This window comes from Anser cygnoides, chromosome 8, assembly GCF_040182565.1.
Source record: "Anser cygnoides isolate HZ-2024a breed goose chromosome 8, Taihu_goose_T2T_genome, whole genome shotgun sequence".
Taxonomy (NCBI): Eukaryota; Metazoa; Chordata; class Aves; order Anseriformes; family Anatidae; genus Anser; species Anser cygnoides.
Window position 1 is genome coordinate 1223861 of NC_089880.1, and position 21876 is coordinate 1245736.

Consider the following 21876-nt stretch of genomic DNA (forward strand, 5'->3'; position numbering starts at 1 on the left):
CTGTTTAGACCACATGTAACCTGCAATACACTGTTAGATCTTTACAAATTTCATGAAATCTTTTTCGGATATCCAAAAAATCCTGAACTGCTTGAATCTTTTGTCTCTCAGCACTGGGGACTGACCCATAATCTCTTTCCCAGCCAGTATACCAAATCTGTAGCAAACCTTGTCACTGACTCCAACAGCTGCTTAAATTCACCAGAGGGGATAGCAGCAATCCTACTTCTAAAAGAACACCACAAGGCTTATGTTCATGATGCCTTGAGGAGACGCTGAAAGGAAGGTCAAAGGTGAAGAAAAGATAAAGTGCAGTACAAGAAGATCAGTAAAGTTGAATCTTCTTGATGAAAAACTCATGTCTGTTTCTTCATGATGCAAACAATGTAACTTCATTTCAAAAAGCCTCCAGTTTTTGTTGATTTTTTCCCCTCTCTTTTGGTTTGGAGTATTTTGAAGTTTATTGAAGGTTTTTTTCTTCTTTTTTTTCCTTTTTTTTTTTTCTTTTTTAGGTCAGAGCTCTGTGCATCTAAAAGCCTTATTCAGTTGTTCTTGTCACGAGTACTTTGTCTTACACAGGCTGCATTACTCTTGTAAACAGAGGCAGCATCAAAGTGAAAGCAGATAGAGTCACATCAGTGGATTAAGGCCTTCTGCATGATAAAGTAGCTACCTAGGGTGGGATAAACTTAATATGTGAAAGAATGTTATTGAGGAGGAATAAAGTGCCAAAACTCTGTCATTCTCTTCGTAATGTCCTAATCTAATGCCTGACACCAAGGCCTTAGGCCAGTGTTAGTGTTAATCAATGAAATACCCATCTGTGTTCCCTGTCCTTATCGCTATTTAAAACTAGCCTAAACTCAATTATTTTCCCTTAGAGACCAAGATGGGATATTAAGTTGAGTGAAAGGGATTGTGTCCCACAAAGAAATCCCAGTGTTAAAATGCAGAGGTGTCAACATTGCTAACTAAATTTCAGTTAAACAGAGATTAAATGCTGGATCTTTGGGCATGAAACATTGCGTAAATTAAATCTGGTTAAAAATCCTTATTTAGAGAGAGGCTAAAAACTGTTAAGAAGTTTAATCAACTTATAATGTAAATTTTGTTCCCCCGTATGCATTATTTATCCCCTGCAACAAGCACTGCACAATAAATGTTTGAAGAGCAAACTTGGCTAAAGCAATAGAAAAGCACAGCTTCTTTCTGTTACCCAAAGCTGTGAATGGTACAGACTTTTCCAGATACATAATGGTTATCTGAGGAGTATGTAAGTTATCCCATGAGTGAATCGTAAATCTCATAATTCTGCCTTAGTCACAAATGAGTTATGGAGGTGGTTTTCACAAGTGGGATTAATCTCACATCCCATCAATACTCATTAATGTATTTTTGATTTATATCACCAATATATAAAATATTATTTTTTTATGTTATTAAAATTTCCAACTTGTCTGGCTTGCCTTTTTGTGTTTTTTATTTTATTTTTTAATTAGAACCCTGTGAAGACAGGAAGACTCTGCAGAAGTATATGGATATTAAGAGAACTTCCAAGTGGACATGTAATAAATGAAAAATAAACCTCTGAATTAGCAAGGAATAAATATTTTCAGCTGCTTTGTAATGAGAGTTTCTGGGGTTAATTTCTGACTATTCTGGCCAGGAGTTGTGCCTGTCCTCTGTACTGAACTCATCATGTACAATTCTTTAGAATTTTCTTTTCTGTTTTGTTATTTAATTGTAAATAAATTGTGAGTGCTTCACTACCAAAAGTACATCTTTTTTTGCAAATGTTTTAAGGTTGGTAATTAACGTTACGTAGATGAACAGCAGCAATATTTTCTCCTCTATGTGAAAAGCTGTACATGCTTTTAGGTATACATGAATAAAAAAGATTCTGAAGTGACTAAAATCTGATTTGCATTTCTAATACGACCATCAAGGCAGTACTGGGGGGGGGGGGGGAGGGGGAACTAAAACAGAAGAAAACATCTCTTTGGATCACTTTCTCTGCCAGTAATTTTCCAAGTGCAACCATCCTCATGGTATTGGTCTTACTCTTAGACATCCCACTCATTTGTTTTCGGTTCAGTACACTTTTTTGTTTCTCTTTGAACTACCACTATAATTTTCTTGATTGTCACTTTGCACCTCTATTTAGCATTTCAACTAATTTCACTATGAAGAGAGGGCAATAACATTTTCTTAACGCTGATAAGCACGGGATGCTGAAAGTGATTTAATATTGTGAACGTGTTCGGTGTGTTTTTTTCCTTCTTAGCCAGAAGTATGGGCATAAATTCAGTGATGTTTTCCCGCTGGAAATTGGAGTGGGCATCCCTGCTTTTTTCCTCTCTCCACCAGAAGATTTATTTAAACGTTCTTATTGGTAAGCGAGATATAAATTTTCTCATTTGCAGAGTAGCCTCTACTTTCCTAGACTTTAAGACTTTTCCAGCTAAAAAGTAACAGATTTCTGTCTTGGTTACTTGGGACCCCAGACATGGGAGCTAGCTTTATGTGATATACAGTCAAGAGGAGAAAACAAACATTAATGTGTGAGGGTTTTGTTGTAGTTTTGTGGGGATTTTTTTTGTTATTTTTGTTGTTTTTTGTTTGTTTGTTTGTTTTCCAAGAGGGAGGGATACAATATTTCAAATTATAGGCAGTTGTGAAATTTTGGTTTACACAGTGCAGAAAATGTAAGTAGTTCTTGGGTCATTTAGATATTTCTCAAGGTGACAGTTGGAAAAGTTCATAAAAAAGCCTTGTTTGAAGCCTGAAAAAGTAATTTTGTCAAGATTTACGGGCAGTATTAAAGACTTGAGGAACTAAGGGATTCAAACATCTGCTTCTAACATAGCTGAGTGAGCTTTGGCTTGTACTTTAGAAAGCACTGTATCTTCTTGGGTTAGCAGAAATTGTTAATGATAATATAGAATAGAAGGTTGGTGTGAGGGCTTCCCTTAAAAAAATATGCTTTTTAGATACATTCTCCTCTCCAAGGTCTCAGTATTACTTTGACTGAATAAAATTGTTCCTAGAGGGTTGCATTACAAAGGCTGAGTCTACCCTGTTTTGATGATTCCCAAACTTAAAGAGAGGCACACACCACAATAAATAAAAAGGCGCTGCTAGTAGCAGGCATTTAGAAGTCCCATACTGGTGAAAATTCGAAGCCTGCTGTATACTGTTCTCATCACAAATCAACCTTTCATGTTTGCAGTGACAAACACTAAAAGAACGTGCTGGTTTTAAATTCTTAGGTGGTTTGTTTTTTGGGTTTTTTTTGCCTTTTTTTTCCCCTTCAAATTTAGGAGTACTTGAGTGGCTTTAGGGTTACACTGGTGGCCAGGGTGGAGTGTCTAAGGAGGTCATTGAAAAACTTGCACTTAGAAAATAGGGCAAAGTTTTTCTACTTCCTTCACTCTGCAGCCTGACATTAGAGGGCATTGTGTTGTTATGGCTCCTATCTCATGAGACAGTCATAAAACTGGAGACTTCATCCCCATGTATTATAAATGTAAGTCCAGGTTCCCTGCCACAAGTTGCATCGGTTGTACTAATACTGCATTGCTAATTTATTCTTCCTACTTGAATCCCCCTTCAGTTGTTACAGTTTACTTTCTGTCTGTACTACTTATGTGCATGATAAATACATGCTACACTGCAGAGGTGGCTGCATTTTAGTCAAGGCTAAATGCTTCCCTGCTTAAGCAGTAGGTAAAAAGTATGTCCAACCACGTGAAATCCCTGTCTCAAAGATTCTGCGAGCTTTAAGATGCTGGTGGTAGGAGGGACTTGGGCTAGGCACTGATTTCTCATAAAAAGCACTTGATATAGCATGGTGTTTTCTTTCTTTTAAATTTTGAGAGGTAAGGGTTTCCAGAAAAAAAAAAAAGTTTAGAAAAAAAAGTTTAAAAAAAAAAGATGAGACAGGATGAGACAGTGGCACAGACTGCCTTGAAGCACAACACATACAAGAATCTGAATCTAAATCAGCAAAACACCTGCAGAAAATCAGCTTCCCATTTACACATGGGGAACTGAGGCATAAAGAGGCAGACAACTTACCTCTGGCAGGCAGGCAGGCTTTGGCAGAGTCAAGGAAAGGCTCCCCATCCCTGTGCACCCCTGCACTGTTTCAGCCATGGGCCACTCTCCCAAAGCCATGCTGGTGCATTATGGCTCTGCTCTGCTTCCATCACAGGGCTAGACCCATAAGCCATAACACAACCAATCTCATGCAAAGGACACAACCTGATGCAATTCCACTATAAATTATGTATGAACATTGTGGCACAAGAAAGTTGGAAACCACATTATGTAATTCAGCAATTCAATCACGTTTGTTGTTAGTGTACAGTACTGTACAATATAGTTGAAGAGGGGGACTGTTTCAGAGTCAAGTGGCTCAAAACCAGACTATGAGAGCCAACTAATAAAGGCTATTGTACATAGCCGACTGAAGTGGAGAATGAAGTGCTCTCCCTCAATTAAGCGGAAAGTGTGGTGGAGCTGATTAACCTGCTTGTTACCTTGGTAACCTGAGATTTAGATTGTGAATGAATACATAAGGCTGTGGACACCTTTTATCAGACAAGAGTCTGAAGAACAGTTTGAGTGAGAGAACTACAGGGCTGAGAGGTTGTGGCACTTAATCTGTTTATGAGACAAAACTCTTAATTGATAAGAGGTAGTCAGTGCTACTGTATATGTAAGTCACCAATAAATAGCGTGGAAGGCATACGCTATGCTGCAACTGCTTTGCAGGTTGTGCACATGGATCAAAACACTCAAAAGCATTCATCAGTGCAACTCCCCTGGGACCATTACCAAAGCTACCTGGCTTTGGGCTGGGCTGGGCTGGGCTCTCACAGCTTCGACTGAAATCACTAGAGTTCCTGTCTGCAAAGTGCCCATACTACACCCTGTGCACCTCATCTCTCTGCCTACTTTGTTCTTTGTCTTTTGTGCATCTCAGGCTAATGGGTAAGACTTATATTTATTAACATAAAGCATCTTTACCAGCTCTCCACCCTTTCTAGAAAAGGCCTGAGGCTACATTCTCTCCTCAGTTACACCTGTCCAATCCCATTGACTTCAATGAGATTGAACAGGTGTAAGCAAGGAGAAAATTTGGCCCCCTGTTGTCTATGAATTGCATTATCTATGTTCACCACTGCCTTGACTTTATGTCACCGGCAAGTATAATTAATTTATAGTTTGTCTTACTCTCTTAGTTGTTTAATAAATAGAAGAAAACAGAAGACTCCTGAGGGACTTACTCCGGTTACCTGTAATAGAAACTCTCCTACTGATACAGCTTCTTCAGGAATATCCTTCATATTTTCTCTTCTTTTTATCAATTCTTTATGAATATTCATTATCTTCTCCAGATTTTGCAGTTCTGCAGAATCACATTTCTTGCGTGTCATCATGTGATCTGTTGGAAAGAAATGGTGACACACCTATAAGTACTGAAAATGGAGCTGTTCTTAAACTGAGAATATCTTCCATTTGACTTCTGCTAAGATCAAGGTCTGCACTTAGCGTGAAGAATTATTTGTTACAATAAATCACATTGCCATAAAATCTGTTGTTTGAATTTAAATAAAGACAAAACCAGTGAGTCCTCAGGGCAGACAAGTGACTCTTTAGGAGATTTAACTAGTATTTTGAGCATAGATTGAAACTTCCTGAATAGCAGTTACTTTCCCATATGCTTAGCTGTCTTAGAAATCTGGGGCTTTCTGATCACCTTCCAATGGTCCCAGTGCTAAATCTGTTCTTTATTAAACTAGAACATTTAAAACTTACTTAATACCGGCATAGTCAGACATGTATGGGTAAATGGTCAGCTAAAGCAGAAAAGAGAAAGTTTCATCTTGATGAGCAGCAATTCCCTCCAATGAGATCATTCTGGCTATTTCTGCTAGAACCAGTAAGCTCGAGATTAATACAATTCAAATAGAAAGAAGAAAATTACCACTCCTTACAGGTCTTTCATATAGCACTATTTTAGCTTTCTGAGCACTTTACAATAACCAAAATCATCACCCCTATCTTGTAGGTGGGTTATGAAAAGGCATATGAGTCTAAAATCATCCAGCAGGTCAAAGGGAGAGCAAAGAATAAAACCCAGGCTTCCTGGGTCCAATCTACCATGCTGTTATCTAGACCAAACCTATGCTGCATTGCAACTAGCCAGATAAGCTGAATCTCATTCCAGCAAGCTCACTTCACTGGCACTGAAGACTGCACATTCCTGTGGCGAAAAGAAAAAAATCTGACCTGCCTTGTATAGTAATTTTGGTTTTTGCATTTTTTAAATACTATCCCTAGTTCCCTCTGAACTTCCTGTCAGAACTAAGCAGCATTAGGAAGTTAACAAAGGCAGGGTGTTGAATGACTGACAGTGCCTTTTGCTGTATTAGCAATGCATTTAGAGTAATTATTGAATGGCAGTTAAGACAAGAGTAGGCCACTCGCTCCACATGTGGCACTCTTCTCACCTTCTGCTAAATTAATGCCTCTCTTCCCAGACATATGGATTTCCTGTCACAGAAACAATCTTCCAGTGGAGATGCAACAGACTATTTTGCCAGCATTGTACAACTTTCACCTGATAACTAGAGCTCAATGTATTATGCGCATTCTAGTGCTCTAATAAATACAGGATTGACTTATTTACCAACACGAGGGTTGCCTTGATTAGCACTGTGTTTCTCTAGGCCATTATTCATTGGTGAGAGGAAGTGGAGAATGGAAGTGGGAATGGAAAAGCCACTTGGCTCCCCATTAATCCAACTGTGTGAAACGAACTGGTTAATTTTTCAGCTTGTGTTATTTGTTATTTAATGAGGAGAAAATGATTATTTCATTGCTCATCATTAACACCCTATTTATGAAGTGCAACATCATCTGTTTTTCAACTTTGAACAACAAATTAGTACCTCTTATTTCTCCATGGAAACTCTGTCTTGAAAGTTTGCTCCTCAGGCCAAAACATACATTTAGAGTCCACAGCAGAGTGCCCTGGAATAGGCTTTGAGACAAGCCCTTTGACTACAATCACAATCATACATGATTTTTCCTTTCTCACTGCCATTAATTTGAGCTAATACAAGCCTAGGATCTAGGATCTAAGGCTCGTTCACTCAAATTACTTATATCTCCAAAGACTGTGAGGTAAGTAAAACCCGAATCTATCTGGACTTCGAAATTCCATCTACATCTTAAAATATCTTCCACCCACATCTTCTACAATCTTAAAATAGCATCTAGCAAGGAATTCCCTCTTCAGACAAAAAATATCTAGAAGACACAATAAACTCTTGTATTTTGATAAGGTGGGAAAGAAAAATCACAGAGAATGAGTTAAAATCCCTGCAAAATAGTACCAGGAACTAAAAAGGGAATGGACTGAGAGAAGGAAAACAGAAACAGGTCCACAGAGGACGAAAATCCAAGTACAAAGCTGTATATTAAAACAATAGACAAAATATATGTAACGCATAGGAGTTAAGACAGCCACAACTGCTCCAGGAACAGGCTGCTCAGGAGTGAAGTGTATAGCATAGCCCAGGTTCTCAAACGCAGGACCCGTACATCAGTGTATTAGACCTGTAAGCAGCCAGTGTAGTTATCAAAAGTGTCAAGCACCCAACACACTCCGCTGAGCCCTCCACAGCTTTTAGACTGCTGCTTCTGGAAAATTAGCCTAACACAGTAGCCATTGCTGTGTAGCATCTGCATCATTCATTTAACTATCTGAAACTAGTTATGGTCACTAAACCTCCAAGGTAATTTTCACAGCTCTGCCAATACCATTACGTGTCCACAGACATTGCACACCATCTTAATAAATAAATAAATTGTTACCCAGAGGGCCCTTTTGTGAAAGGATCCCAAGCCTACTGAAAAATCAAGCTGTTCTACTTTTAGAGTAACAAGCAGTCTAAGTGATGAGTTTCTCATGGAAAGCTCAGTTTAATCTTGTTAGTTAACACATTTGCTGGCACTGTTTTTACTATAACAACAAATAGAAAGCTTTAACAAATGTGGAATTAAGCTTTGAACTTTCAGGTATTGAGAGAGAAATTCTGTGGCCTGATCTCATCACAACCAAAGTGGACACACTGACAACAGAAAGCACAAGAAAATAAGGCTGTTTTTCCTCTCACCTAGTTCCAGATGTCTACTCTGCCTGCATTTAAACTGATCATCCTTGATTCCTTTCATAGTCATTTGGTAGACATAAACTGTTTTCATTATTTTAGACATCTTCCTGAGGAGGAGATAAACCACACTTTAAAGCACCTATGTCTCTCCATTGGCTCAGCAGGGGAACAACACAACTTGCTCAGGTGTATGCATCCAAAATTAGGTAAAATGACTCCCCTGTATGGTCTCCTGATGAACAGTGCCATGTTTTCACCACTAAAACATATTGTCTTAAATTCACGTGGTAGCCCAATGTCATTTTTTACGAAAGGGACAGCTTGCCCTCCTGTGCTGATAACTTTCAAGACGATGTGCTGGAGTTTTACACCAGGTAGAAAGGCATCCACAGGTCTAATCTTGCCCTTTCCAATTCCTTCTGGACATCTATTGAATCACCATAGTGATTCACTTCAATGTTACAGCAGTTCAATTTTCTGCCATGGTGTTACCTAAAATGACTGAGCTTCTGGGAGATGGGCAGTACCACTCCAAGACTTCAGGCTTGTTTCCCAGGCTGCCACAATTCTGATTCTTTTCTCCTTTTATCCCTCCTCCAGGTATAAAAACATAGGGTCAAACTCTGATCAGTGTTTGCATTTAGATGGACATCTCTGCTGGGGCTACTATCCAGCTGTTTATTAATCTGTTTTGAGAGGACATAGACCATATGGAAGGACAACAAAAAAAAAAAAAAAAAGTGCCATTCTTAAGACAATTTTATCCCTGCAGTTCCTAGTAGTCAAAAATATATGCATCTCATCTTAATTTTGTGTGGGGCAGCTGGAAGCATAATACCTATAAAACCAGGCACACTTTGAAAGGATAGGAACTGATATTAAAAAAAAAAAAAAAAAGGTCATCCAAAAAAACAGCTCCTTTTTCTTCAGATCTGGGAGTCCCTTGAGTGCACCCTCTTACTTTGCTCTAAAATGCAGCAAGAAAGAGCGTTCTTGTAGCATTTCAAAGAGAAGCCAAACATGCAGAGATCACTGTTTCTCATGATACTTTGGAGAGAAGAGGCACAGCAGTGGCTGGGAGATTCCCAGCTGGCAACAGAAGGATTTTTTGAAGTGCTGACATTTAGTAGTGTCCACAAGATACCACTGACTCAGCTCACTGGCTCCCTAGAAAGCTAAACCTGGCCTTGCTGGTATTATGTGAGGTGACTGCTATTCAACAGGATGACTTTGCTGTAACTAAGAGTTCTTCCTTGCACTCGTCAAAAACACTTGCAAGGGGAACCACAGTAAACAAGGAAGTCAGAAAGTTACTGTGTGAAGACAGCTATCTTTTAGCAGAACACACTGTATCCAGGAATCTCTGATGTAAAGCTATTTTTGCCTCTCTTTAGTCTGTCCTATAAGTTGTCACTGAAATAAGTGTGATTTTGTTAGAACCTGCTTCCCATTATGTTCAGTTTCTACAGGCTAATGTTCAACTACATCTCCCATATAGCATCACCAAATTGTAAAGACCAAAAAAAACCCCAACAAATTGGTAGATACAAGAGATAAAATGACACAGGGATTTAATGTTAAATGTCAGGAGCAAAAAGGCTTGGAAGGGAAGGAGTTGGATGATTTTATTCCCATTTTACCTGAAGCCTGCTGTAATTGTCTGGATAAGCCATTTAATCTTTGTGCATCATACATGTCCCCTCCTGGAGCTAAAGCCAATCCATCTAGGGAACTGTGTGAAGCCCCATAATCCGTCATGGCTCTGATCTGGCAAGAAGATGCTTAATTGTAGCATGTCAATTAAGCCCAAAGGAGGGAAGGCCCCGGTCATGACTGTGTGGTAGAGAACACAGTGGCATTCAGTAGATATGCTCCAAAAGTCAGACTGACCTTCACACTATAATTTGTCCATATTCCTTCACCACCAACCATGCAGCCAAGACTGTGAACCAGGACAGTCTGAACACACACCATGGATTTGAATTAAAAAGTAGGGTGCACCTTTGGATCATTGTACAGGCAGATGCCACCTAGGTACTGCCAGAAGATCCTGCATGTTTTATGAAATATAGTCACCTTCTAATGATGCTTTTGGCCAAGCAAATGTTCTTCATTCCCATATACTCTGCACTCATTCTGGACACCTATATTTCTCTTTAACGCATCTCTAGGTCTTGGGTTTGTGGTCCACTGATATGCCTTCCTGAAAGAGTAATTTATTACTTTTTTTTTTTTCCAGCACACTCATCCTAAATAACATTTACTCTGTTTCTCTACTTTAAGAAGTGATTTTATGAAAACAGCAACAAAAACTCCATGTTCAACGAGGCTTACTACATTCCCAATCAAATGTGCTTGAAGAACACCTCGAAGGATGCTGTATATCTAACGTTCATCCTGAAGAACCAAGGTGCAATCAGTCAGACAGGCTCTCCCCTTACTTCACAGCACTGTCAGCAATAATGCATCTGCAACACTATGCACTGACATGCTTCCTAGCCACCCAGTTTCACTAGGGCTCAGATGTTTCACAGCAATGACCTGATAAAGATCTGGCCCTAGGATCAATGTCCCCCTACGCAAGTGCTTCGTTGGAATCTGGAATAACTTCTGAAGTGCCAGGGCTCAACAACTGCAGTGAGCAGGAGCTGAAAATTTTCGGGGACTGCATTCTGGTACAAGAGGCAGCGGTTTGGGTGCAACCAAGACTTTCTCTACTGGGCCTAGCTGAAATGATTTAAGTTACCAATCCAACTGTTTTCTTCAGAGTTGGTTTTTGCCTCAGTGCTGCAAGTACCTGTATCAGAACTAAATCATTCTAATGCAATTTAAATTTACCTGGCTGTCTTTGTCCTGAAACAGTCCAAGAGCATGCACAGGATTTTTTTGGCATCCAATCTGCAGGCTGTAGTAAACTCCACGGATAGCAGTAAAATGGCTTTTCCTCTAGACAGATGAAAAGCTGAATTCCCATTTGAAAGATTATTTGAATGTTTTAGCTTATTGCTGCAGCTCTTGTCATGTGTCAGAATAGCCAAAGTTTCACATAGGATGCTACTAGTAATTACTTAAATCAAAATAAATTATATATAGCAAACTCCTGCTCTAGATATGAAAGTGGACAGATACAGCTACTGGTCCAAAATGAATTGATGCGATGGTTTCTCAAAATAGCATCACATCTTGAATAAATAAAAATACTTTGTAAATGTTATAATAAATATTTTTTTCTAACTACTGCATATTTATGCTGTATCTCAAATATTACATGTATTTCTGCATTCTTCCTTATCATCTACTTGAATCAACCATGGAAATCACAAGCAAAACGCATCAGGTTCCCAGAAATATATTGCTGTTTTTAATGTGGACTTGCAGCAACTGGTTGGACAGGAATGGCCCTTTTCTCCCGTTAGATTTTATGCTCATCCTGTCCATAATATTCTGGAAGTCAGATTCTCATCTAACCTGAGGGGATCATTTCCTTTATTCATTTCTGCACCAAACAGCAAACACCATAATAATATATTCTGACTAAAAGAAATAAAACGGGTCCTGTAGCTATAGTTTGGGTTTGTATATGCTGCTGAAAGAGGTCAGCTTTGTTAATGGCATGTGAGAAGAATGTATACAAATGTGCTCACTGCTGGGCAATCCTTAACCTTCAATGTGGAGAGAAATCAGCAGCGGCTTGTATGTATGTTTTATTAATTCTTCTTGGTCTGTGCAGGCCTGGACTGTGCAATTATTTAGGAATTTATGTAGCATTGGTTCTAAGGTTTAAGGCCAGATAAGAAAGTTGATTAACTTTTATTTGTTAACATAAATAAATACAGAGATATCTTTGAAGAGTCAAGGCCTGCATACAGTCACACTCCTATTCAGCTGGTAAACCATAAAGCAGGATGCCAACACTTATCAAACTAGCTCACCATGCCATTATTCTGACATTAAGCAGAAGAATCACTCCCAATTCCTCATTCTATCTCAAAGTTTGGTTTGTCCTGTGAATGTTAGACACAAAGAATTGATTCAACATTCCAGGTGTACTGTGTAAATACACACACAAAATTTTACTTCCAATGCAAATAGAGTCCTTTTCTAGTTGCCTAGAAAAAAAAATGCAGCTTTTCCCATGCTTTTTATAAAAGGTGGAACGTATTGATATAAGGGTGACTGCTTTTCAGCTCCCAAGCCTAAGAGGGGGAATGATGACAAATTCTCCAGGCTTTCTAAAAGAACCTGATTGCTGCAACAGATGTCTGAAAGGAATTCTCAGAATGCAAGTCTACAATAACAAGCATAAAAAGCCAAAGAGCAATGCAGTTGCTTCTGAAGATATAATTTCAGTGTCTGTATGGCAGTATTCATATTTTAGCTGTTAAAGTTACTCAAAGCAGTAAGCATCATCACCATATGCTCTGTACGGCTAATACTAACTGAGAGATGCTTGAATCTGATATATGGGACTGTCCTTCACAACACAAGTTACATTACGTTCAGGTTAGTTTTCCCACTCCCAGAAAGAAAATCATAGTCAAAGTGCTAGATGTATTTTTATCCCTTAAATATTAAATAGAACCACTGTTCTACCACTGCCACTATTTCTGGCAACAGCAGCTGCTCACAAACCTTATTTTAAGGCATGGAAGAACTCCAGAGCTTGATCTCTCATTCACAGAGACAGTAAGTGTACCAGCATCTGTGAATAGCCTATACCATCAGGGGAGTTATTTTCATGGATAAAGTAAATAAAACCTCCACAAAGTGTGAAAAAACAGTCTGATTTCTCATTCTGTCAGAATCACTAATAGTGGCTTAAATTTAGAATCACAGTTGTACACCTATTCCAAGAAACCTTTTCAAAGTAAATATGGCTTCTTGGTCAAGCAGATATGACAACTACACAGGAGCAAACCAGGTTCTACAACATCTGCACATACAAAAAATGTAAAAACTATGTTTGCTTCTACAGATACACCCATGGTATGGGTATGTAAGGGTGAGGTTTGAGAAGAAGAGGGACTTGTTGGACATTCTGAAATGTGTTGAGAGCAGAGCCACATCCACAGGAAAGCTGGTCTCATATAAAGGATAAAGGTAAGCTGCTTCCCCATGAGCACCTCTCTTTTTGCTGTGCCCCTGCAGGTGAAGAGCACCTGTCCTTCTGTCCCTACAGACCTTACCCAACAAAATTCTCGGTGGAACGAGGGTCTCTTCAGAAGTCCCTGGCCAGAGGAGGCCTGCAGTAACCTGCAGCAATTTACCTCCTGAGAAAACAGACCACCAGGAACTGACAACAACAACAAAAAAAAGACACCTGATTGTATGGGTAATGAGCAGGCACAAGTCTGTATTTCCTGCAGAAGGGTCAAGATCTCTCCACAGAGGAATCACTCCATTGTCTCTAAGGAACCTTATACCATTGCAAGAGGGAATGTCTGAGAAGTTTTTTCCATCACTTAACCCCCTCCCACCACATCTCACAGACCTGGCTGGGACCAAGAGCACTACTGACAGCTTCACTTCTGGTTATTCCACATTTGTGGCAACAGAAACCAACATCAAGGCCACACTAGTCCACAGACTAGTTCACAGTCCACCAGACTGATGTAAAACCTGTACACAGCATGTTACGTCTCAAATGAGTCAAATTCTGCTGTAATATGGAAGGAAATAGACCCAGAATGATTACACATGGACTTGTGTCTACACCAGTTTGCCTGAAAGCGGAATATGACTAAATGCATCTGCCCTAGCTGGTTTTACTAATAACTGATTTAACTAGCATGTGCCACATTCAAACTTCCCATTAGTACAGGAAGAACTGTGTAAATTGGCAAAAAATAGGAGCTTTTCTGCTCAGGTTAGCAGCCCTCCTGTTGGATGGGACTGAGCTGGAGTTCAGTGGAATCCCAGGCAAAGGCAAGCATTGCTATGGACTCTACAGATGCAAGTAATTCAACACTGATTAAAACAATTTCCTTTTGAGGAGGTGGGGGCAATGGCACATAAAGTGGGGTGAAGCTCAATGTTTTGCTGACTGCTGTTGGAATTGGTAACAGACTTTGCATATCATATCACCAGGTTTTTTTGGTTGTATTTCACATGCAGTGTTTTTCTGCTTTTGACTTTGAGGTGTGAGGGGGAAGGCTCTAATCATATGGCCTTGTGCAGATGCTCCATTTGCATTTCTATTAATCCAGGCCCTCCTGGAGACGTCTGAGCATAGGCACAGCATGCTCTGTGTTTGAACTTGTGAGAACCCATACCACTGCTTAATAACTTAATACATATGTATAGCCTCCTTCAGACAGCCCGCTAGGAGGCAGAAGCAGGGGGAGGTGCTATTAGTGCATAGGCTGCAGGGCTCTATGTAAATGCATTTTGACAAGAATGATACCTTGCCGAATAAAGAGACCAGTTCCTTATTGCTGGGCTGGAGCTGATTTAGGTTGTAAAGCTTGCTTTACAGGAATCTGTACAAATGAGAGCTCATATGGATCTGCTGGAGAATGTTTAAGGTGTCTAGTAACTTTGCTTGCAGCACTTGAATACAATATTGATGGGTACCACACAAATTGTCCTGCAGGAACTGAAAATAATGCTGGGTCTTTGTCACCTCTACTTGTACCTTCCTTGTACACCTTCTCAGAAGGATACCCTACCCTGTCTCAACAAAGTGCCACAATAACAAAAAAATAGCAGTTTCCCCATATTTGAAGTACCTAATGGCTCAGAGTTGCAACCTGTGGATAGGACTGGGCTGAGATCTCTGGCTAAAAACAACCTTTCACCACAAAATAGTCAAAACGAAAGCTTTCGGAGAAATATGTTCTGAAGCCCTTTTCTGCAGAACACCCAAAAGAGGAGAGATGAAAAGACCCACAGATGTCAGCACAGACGGGTGCAGACAGCCCCCACACACTGGGTTAGCATGCCCGTATGGCCTGTGAGTGGCCCACATCCTGCCAGCATGGAGTGTGGCAAAACTCCTCCAGCCCCAACACACCCTGTGTCCTGTCCACACAGAGCCATCCCAAAACACCACATGGCCCCAGACTTGCCCTGAACATGACCAGAAATGCGCTGAACGAGGCTTGGCCACTTCCAAAGTGAGTAACAAAAGCAGCAGGTAGCTAACAAACAGGAGAGAAAGAGAAGAGGAAGGACTAGCTTTGGCTGTCTTTTTATTCCTTCATCAAATTGCACTGTTCATTTTGACACAAAAACTAACCAGCTTCCCAAATGTCCTTTCTCCCACCCCCCCACCATAATTCCTGGTTTCCAGCCTGCTCCCGCAGATGTTGTAAGAGGTTAATGCAAAATATCCTGCAAGGAGTATGCCATTTTAAAATTTTCCTGTGCTTAAAAAGAGAGTGTCCATTATTCTCTCTATCCCCAACACCTCTCTAAAATCCCCATTAGAGACTCCTCTACATAAACCCAGCACCCTGTGAAATTGGCTTACACCAAATTCTAGGAAGAGGCTCTGAGATCTCCCGTAAGAAAACTCTGTAAGAAGGAAAAGTAACCTCCTGGGATGACAGAAGACTGCAGACAAAATAGCCAAACAGGGCGGTAAGTGAGCTGGGCCATAGCCTTTAAAGAGGCAGCTGCAGACAAATGGGAAAATGACATGCTGCAAGCGACACTGAGAAAGGAAGACGAGAGCCCAGGTCTGAGAGTCAATCTTAGTCCATCAGGTAAAAAGAGCAGATACATGTGGGGATAATTGGTGATGAGACACTTGAAATTAGGTGCTTGATAGGTCCACCACTGCCTGACCACATTCATTTCTATTAGGCTCAATGAGCACTGATGGGTGAGGAGGAGCTAAGAACATTTCCTAAATCTTTGCATCTTCCTGACACATTTCCATGATTGTGTAATCTGCCTCGTAGACACAAAGACAATTGTCCTATGCAGGCTGTCATCCATGCAGCTCCGGTATGGACAGGTGGCTGCACGCACTGTTTGTGGCACAGCCCCTGCTCTCCTTCCTGCAAATCCCACCAGAAGGTGATGAAGCACAGCTTACCTATGGCCGTGCCCAGCCCACCTCCTCACCACATGTTCCTCTGACAGAATCACACACTTTGATGTCTCTCAGATGAAGATTTTCTTCTCAAAACTCACAGACAAAGTGGGAGTGGGTGGGAAGGGAAGAAAGGCAGCCCACCAACCCTGTGGCTGTGAGGGTGGTGGGACATGCCTACAAGGCCGACACACACAGGTCCGGAGCTGGCACCAGGGTCACACAGATGTAGAAAACAGCAGATATTACATCTCTTTTCCCCCCTTCCCAATTAGCAATCGGTTGTGTGAAGCCAGCCCTCAAAGGCCTGGCACTGCCGTTGGGAGATGCAATACCCAGCCTCACTGGGCTGCTCCCGCAGTCCCACACAAGCCTTGACTCCCTCCGACAGCTGCAGGCACCAGAGCTCCTCACCGAGGCCAGCAGTGCCTGCTGTTTCCCCTTTGCCTTACAAGCTTCCTCCAAATGACATGAACCTGTACTTACTAATTTACATTAAGTTCATTTAACACCAATGCAAGAGACCAGAAGTGTCTAATGAGCAAAATGTAACGAGCTACCAGCTACTGCTTATCATGTTCAGCTTATGCAATCTTGCTTCATTCTCATAAAGCATTATTGTAGAATAAATGCTTTGCTCTTATCTTACAAAAGAAAAAAAAATAAATTCTCCAGGTATTGTACTAGTGAATAACAAAGCAATGAACAAGCTTAATAATCTCCAATCTGATTTTCCACCATGCATAATGATAGGGACGCTGTGAATTCTACGGACAAAGTACATGAAGAAGCACCCACAAGTACTGAAAATTTAATTAAAAGTCAGAAAGCCATCACAATGAAGACTCAGCAGAAAGCCATTTATTTTTAAAATCTAATATATTCTTCATGACTAAAGGCTAAAGCACACGCTGACATACACATTTAGCTGTAACTGATTTAAGCTACTTGATTTTTTTGCGCACAGGGTGGCGCTCAATTTGCAATGGAGTAAATTGGCAGAATTTAATTTGGTGGATTTTTTTTTTAACTCTGCAAAAAGAATCCTCATTAAAACCTCACGATAGGCTGTATACTTTTTTCATCATTAACTGGCCTAACTGCAGGTAAAAGAGATACAATTATGGATTTATATAAATCCTATTGTCAATTTACAGCTCAAAGACTGGTGAGTTACCTCATTTTAAATAGGTTATTTTTTCCCGTTAACCTTTCTTTGTTTTAATGAGGATTCGGTTTGTCATTGTCGGGGTGCCTGTTTGCAGGAAAGTTTCTCATCTTGTGAAGGAGATGTAAGGAATAAGGACAGATCTTCTGCTGAATTTCAAACCCAAGCAAAAACTGTGGCCTTGCAATTCAGCTTTTAAATATTCGGCCTTCATGAGGACAGATGGACCTCAGCTGCCTCTTCCTTACCCTTTCAGCCCCGCAACTGCTCTATTTCTTATGCTTTGGGTCAGGAAGGAGGGAGCAAGTAGAGTACAGTAGAGCAGAGCTCAGTTGGAAGAGACCCACAAAGATCAAGTCCGACTGCCTGACTGCCCCAGGGCTAACCAAAAGTTAAAGCATGCTACTGAGGGCATTGTCCAAATGCCTCTTGAATGCTGAGAGGCAGGGGGCATCCACCACCTCTCTAGGAAGCCTGTTCCAGTGTCTGACCACTCTCATGGTAAAGAATTTTTTCCTAATATCCAGTCTGAACCTCCCTATAGCAGCTTTGCGCCGTTCCCTTGCATTCTGTCACTGGTTATCAGGGAGAAGAGATCAGTACCTCCTCCATTTCACCTCCTCAGGAAGTTCTGGAGAGCAATGGGGTCGCCTCTCAGCCTTCTCTTCTCCTAACTAGACAAGCCAAGTGTCCTCAGCCTCTCCTCATAGGACATGCCCTCCAGCCCTTTTATCAGCTCTGTTGCCCTCCTCTAGATGCCTTTAAGTACCTTAAAATCCCTGTTACGTTGAGGAGCCCAGAACTGCACACAATATTCAAGGTGATACCACTCTAGTGCTAAATACAGTGGGAGAATCACCTCTTTTGACCACCTGGCTATGCTGTGCTTAATGCACCCCAAATGCGATTTGCCCTTTGGGCTGCCAGGGCACAATGCTTACTCATGATGAGCCTACTGCTGGCTAGCACCCCCAGATCTCTTTCTGCACAGCTGCTCTCTAACCCTTCATCTCCCAGTCTGTACCCGTACCCAGCCTGGCGCTACTCCACTGCAGGTGCACAAAACAACACCTGTGAGCACTGTCATTCTTCGCCAGACTGTTACCCATCCCTTTGATTTGAATGCTTTCGGAAATTTGCTCACAAATTAATCACTCATCTTCATTTTAAATAGTACCCCTTCAACATATGAGAATAGCTACAACAAGGCAGGCTGAAGGAACTGTTCATATAAGCAGACTGAAGAAAGAAATGAGACACAAAGCAAAGGGGTTTGTAAGTGGGGCTGGATTTTAACCTTCCTTGGGGTGAAGGTATAAGCAAGGCTACTGCTCTAAGTGCTTAGATGTTGAAAGCCGTTGTTTTTATTCTTTGAACTTTTTACCAGATGTAGCAATTAAATGATATAGTTGTCTTTAGTTCATTAGCTAATAAGTTAATTATGTACTAAAATTAACCTTTGTTAAGCTCTTAATAGAACTTCTTTTACCTGAGTAGCCACTGCCTATGTTAAAATTCTTAATGATCTGGGCTAAAATCAATAATTTGTATGACTTCCATGTATGAACTGGGAATTAGATGTATCTTTAAAATGTACTGTAATGATAACCTCAAGCTGAAATTGAAATAAAGATATTCCTTGGTGATTTCAAGGACAACACTTTCACCAGTGCAGAGGCCGTCTAAGCCACTAAAGAACATTGCCACTGGGGACAACTCTCCTGCCTGTAGCACAAAGATAAATCAGGCTGAGACTAAGACCAAGATTTTGGTTTTTCAAATATTTTTGTGCAGCAGCCCTGTATTTCACATTTATGATCTTCCTATACGTACTGATGTTCAGTCAGGAGTGGCTGTTCTCTTCTTTAAAAGCTAGAGGAGTGGATTCATTTTGAGATCTAATATAATCCAATCAGTGATCAAAAGAAACTAATCATTCCCCCATGCAGAGCTGATAGACGATGTGCTGTGCTTTTCCTCATATAATCAATTGCTAGCAGATTTGACGAGAACTCAGCAACCTTTCTGTAGTTCAGTGTGCATTGAAGGTTTTACATTTAAAGGAGATAAAGTCCAATTGTTTGACACTTTTAAATTGTATGTGTTCTGCAAATGACAATTGAATATCTCTTACTGAATATTACTTTGTATGACTTCCTTGTATGAATTAGGAACGAATAAAATCCTTGGTATGAAGTGTCAATGATCAATACTTATATGCTTTTTTTTCCCCCCGTTGGGTTACCATTTCAGCCACCCACAGAAGCCAAACTTCATATACTTTCTATGAACACCTCAGAGGTAAGCCATCTTTAAAACTGAAAACTACCTTTACTGATGAGGCCTAAAGGCCACTGAAATCCTCATAATTTTGTCAAGGTCTGGGCCAGAATTCACAAGAATTATTCTCCATAACCTTGACTTAGACTGTCAAAAGCCAGACTGTCACCTTCAGGTTTGTTTTCTTTCTCTAATGCCAAAGAACAACTCCTCCTTGAGGGGTGGGCTCCCTGATAATGTTAAAGTGCAGCTTGCTGCAGTGCCTTGCAGCCTGCACAACACCCCAGTTAGACTGTGTGGAAGCCCAGAGAGAGCTGAGCTAATGTGCAAGCCTGACCTTCCCAGGACAGGGAGGAATAATTAAAATGCTGACAGTTAATAGCTAGTTTTAGGTCTGATAACAAGTTTACTCCATGTATTTGTGAAATACGAAGAAAATAAAGATAAGATTTCAGATTCACAATTAAGAATAAAATCATAGCCATAGAAGGTTTCAAGCATCTTCCAGCTAAAAGAATTATTTGCATATGTCTGACAGCATGTCCCTGCTTAAGGTATTTACATTGCAATAGATTTGCATAGGGTGCCTAATTCTAAGGCCTCCCAGGCGTGCCAGAATAGTCGGTCTAAACGGACTGGCCTCTGATAACTGTGCCTTGCAGTAGAAGGTGCCTCCTTGGGTGCTATAGCTGCAGTAAGTCAGTATGAACAGATCGGGTAAGGCAGGCTGGAAGATGGGAATTATCAGTCAAGATTGCTCTGCCAACAGGCAGAGTTCAATGCACGATAGGCTGAAGGTTGTACTGTTCCCTGGAGCCAGTTTAATAAATAAGGTTATGGGTATGTGACTGTTCAAGCATGAAGAAATTTTTGTTGATATATTCTCAGAAACTAATTTTTTTTTCTTTAATAACCTGCAGGGCTACTCTTCGGCAAGATTACCAGTCAACTCTGATAGCCTAGGCTACAATAAGCTGAATCACACTCCAGTTATTTAAAAATCTGCTTTTGTTACTCACTTGGTTTTAACAATGCAGAGGAAAGCACAATACAGACAAAGCAAAACTGAGTCTTTTCAGCTAACTAAAAGAGAGCAGAACAAGTTATCAGAGAAAGCTTACACCTCTTTAAAGATACAAATTGATAATGGAGCTGTATATCAAAACAACAAGAGTACTGTTCATTTTTAAAAAGGTGCAAATTGCTAGTCTTACTTCAGGCTTTTTTTTAATGCCTTATTAAGAGTTTCTATCAGTGAAATTTTACACAACATTAAATACTTGAAAAATTCAAAATACGGTACACTGAAGATATAAAGCATTCTTCAGTCTTCTGAAATGCAGTGATCTCAACTACCAATTCCTGCCACTTCCACTGAACGCTGCAGAAGAGTCAAAATAAAGGAAGTGGTCTTCCTAAATTTGCAGAATAAAGAAAGAGTCGTGTTTGCGTGACACTTCCCAATATGTACAAACAAGGAACACAACATAAAGAGGTTTGTGGAGCAGGACTTGCCCATGTCAAGCACAAGGCCCAGGAGGTCCACCCTGGACAGGGTTACTGTCAGAGAGGTGGGCCACAGAGTCAGGGCATTTCAGTGTGCTTGTATGCAAAGCCCCAACATATTTTAAATTAAGAAACTGATAGGGATACAGAAACACTGGAAAAGCCTCATAGTTGGCCCCAAAAATGTAAAGCTCTCAATGGTGGCACAGCTGAATAAAAAAGCCTCCACAAACCTCTCTTTCTTGTACGTGACTGTGAGACATCAGACAAGGCAGTAGCTTCCCTACAGTGCTGAGCAGCCTCCCTCACTCCTCGTCTGTAAAATATCAGGTCCTGTAAATGGCCACTAAAATGATAAGCTGCCTTGGGAAATTTCAGCACCCCAGAACTCCAACACACCCAAGAGCTTTAATCTCTCTCTCTCTTTCTAAACTACAGTCTCCCTAGCCCCATGTGCAACTCCTTTCAATTTCGTTTCTCACCTGCCTGACAAGAGGCAGAAGTAGGAATTAGCATCGCTTTCACATCCTGCCCCTCTCCTCACATATCAGGGCAGTGATGCCTCTCTCTCCATCAGTGAACCCAGAACCTGACCTGGAGCTGGCTGGAGAAAGCCATGGTTCTGCTCAGCCAAAAGCATCCTGCAACTGCCCACAGACTTCAGCAGTCTTTAGTCGGTCTTGTGGCCACAGTGCGTG